Below are 2,971 nucleotides of genomic sequence, written 5' to 3'. Positions count from 1 at the left end.
TAATTTCCAATGAGTTAACAGTTTCATTCAAAACAAAAATTGGCTGGTGCCCATTGATCTTGCACCTAGAATATAATGGCCGCAGAGATAACAGTCAGCAAGCTGGAGAAGCTGATCTGCAGGTAACAAGTCCAAACATTACACTCAATTAATTAATCAACACAAGGCCCAAAATTCTACTCCAGGCCAGATGCAATGCCCGCTGATCTCTGCCTTTGGGCTGGAATTCTTTCAATCCACCACCAATCAAAAATGTAGTGTGATCATTTTGAGGGGTTTCTGGGTTATAAGGACATAAGAGGTCGGAGTCGGAGTAGGCCATTTGGCCCCTCAAGCTTGCTCTGCCAGTCAATAAGTTCATGTCTGACCTGATGTGGCTCTAATTCCATTTCTCTGTCTGTCCCCCATAACCTTTGATTTCTTTGTTAATCAAAAATATGTCTAATGCAATCTTCAATGACCCAGAACTGGGGCAAAGAATTCAAAACACTGATAACTCTCAACTTCACCTCTGTTTTAAATAGGAGTTACCCTAATTTGAAACTGTACCCCTGAAGGGGTTGACTGAAGGGGTTAAAATCATTGCAACCATAGAACCTGCACAAAACTGCAGAAACCCAAACAGCAATGGACAAAGAAGAACTTGATACACCACCAATTTCATAATTAGCTGATAACTTGTCAGGAACTCACAGTTGTATCCTGCTTATGTTTGTTACCTGAGAAATACATGGAACAATGGACCCCCTGACCCCATAATTAATTGATAATGGGTCAGGGGTATCACTTAGTTGCGATTATGTGATGGATATATGAAAATGACCTATAACAGAGCATAACAGTATAATAACTCTTTTATCCCTTTGTTCAGAGAGCCAGTGAGACATATGATGGTGACAGGTTTCCCTTATACAGCTTGAATAAACATCTTAAATGAGAACTGTGGTCTCATCTGGTCACTCAAGAGGAACAAAGTACATGGTAGCTGGATAGCTGCAAAGTTCTCTAAAGTGGCGATGAGGATAGGATCCGCTCAGGTCAGCTGTGAGGGCAGAACTATGGTTGGGTGAGTATTATCTTAATAGAATCAAAGAATTTACAATGCAGAAGGAGGCCATTTGGCCCATCGAGTCTGCACCGGCCCTTGGAAAGAACACCCTAGTTAAGCACACGCCTCCGTCCTATCCCCATAACCCAGTAAACCCCACCTAACCGTTTTGGACACTAAGGGCAATTTAGCATGGCCAATTCACTTAACCTGCACATCTTTGGACTGTGGGAGGAAACTGGAGTACCCGGAGGAAACCCACGCACACACGGGGAGAATGTGCAGACTCCGCACAGACAGTGACTCAAGCCAGGAATCGAACCTGGGACCCTGGAGATGTGAAGCAATAGTACTAACCACTCTGCTAAAGTGCCACCTCACCGTGGCTGAACAGAGGACCCTGGACGTGGTCGGTGGCCCAGAGGAATGGGAGGTCGCCGAGGTGCAGCTCGGACGCAGGAGAGGAAGTGAGATGCTGCGTCGTTCCCCATGACCCATGCGCCAAACCCCCATCCCCACCACCCTCACGCCCACACCTTCCTCACGTTCACACCACCCTCATGCCCACACCATCCTAAACCCAATACCACACTCACCCCAACATCATCCCCATACCACCACCCCCCAACCACAAGCCCATCCCCATTCCCCCCCCCCCCCCCCCCCCCCACCGCCCCTCAGCCCATGGTCTAATCATGCATCTTGTATTGTGTCTTACAGGATGGGCTCGGGATGGGGCAGGTCCCCAGCCAGTGCCGCAGGCGGAGCCCCCCCCGGTGAGCAGGACACTACCATTGCTGGTTGAATTCCAATATCATTGTCTGCAGGGGGTGAAAGGCCAATATGTTAGCCTGGTGCAAACCCCTGTGCCCAACTAGGTCCAATGGGCTAGATGGTGGCCCCAGTTGGCACTGCGGGCTCTGTCCCCGCATGTTCCTCCCCCCCCCCCCATTCCGCACCCCTGGCCCCATTGGTGGCTGGCACCATGGCGCCTCTGGCCTTGGTGCCTGTCCCTGATGCCAGGGGAACTATTGGCTGGCACTGCCTTCAGCAGGCGTATGCATCGCGGCCCTCGTAGGGGCTACTGTGGTTGGCAGCCGGGTGGGGGGTGTGTGGCAGAGGAAGGGGTTGTGGGGGTGGGGCACTCATATGGCCAGTGTCGCTGTGCAGAACCAGGGGCAAAGGTGGGTGGTCAGTGGATGCACAGCAAGATGACTGCGGTAATGGCGGTCTGTGCCTGGGGCCGCCCCAGCCTGTGGGGGGGGGGGTCAGACCAGCCACTCGGCCTGCAGGAGAATGCTCAGAATGAACTGTTTGAAATTTATGAGCTGTGAGAACCTGTGTGTTTGATTTGTTTTATGTGGATGTTTTAAGATTTTTTTTGATCATTGTTTTGGGCTACATTTATTAAGGTTTATCTTTCTGAGGAAGCAACCTCATCCTTCAGTTTAATTACAGGCATTTTGGAAGTTTTAAAAATGAACCACGGGAATGTTTATGTAATGCATTTTAGTTATTATTATTTTAAAGCATGTGCTATGTTTCTCAGTCTGTGTCTGGATGATATTTGTGTTTTATATGCTTCAAGTTTTCTGTCTGTTGTTGTGATTTTGGGACAGTAGTTGAAGTGATTTAAGTGAAGCAGCCAACCAAAGGGAAGTGTTGTTGATAAAGTTTTTTTCTCAATAAGTTATGAACCTGGAGTCATGCTTAATGGCCAGAGTCAAGATTCCAGGATATTTTGATAAATATGTGGGAATTTTAATCTGGGTACAATTTCACATGTGTGGGAATGTGATAGTTTTAATTTGATTAGGATCATTAAAATTTGGGATATTTGAAATTACTGTGACCAATCCTGTGTTGGATTGATCTTCGGTTAAAAACTTTGTGTCAGGATCAAAGAGTTATTGCTGATGCAAC

Source organism: Scyliorhinus torazame, chromosome 9, assembly GCF_047496885.1.
Source record: "Scyliorhinus torazame isolate Kashiwa2021f chromosome 9, sScyTor2.1, whole genome shotgun sequence".
NCBI lineage: Eukaryota > Metazoa > Chordata > Chondrichthyes > Carcharhiniformes > Scyliorhinidae > Scyliorhinus > Scyliorhinus torazame.
The sequence above is the reverse complement of the archived record's forward strand: the minus strand, read 5'-3'. Positions refer to the sequence as shown.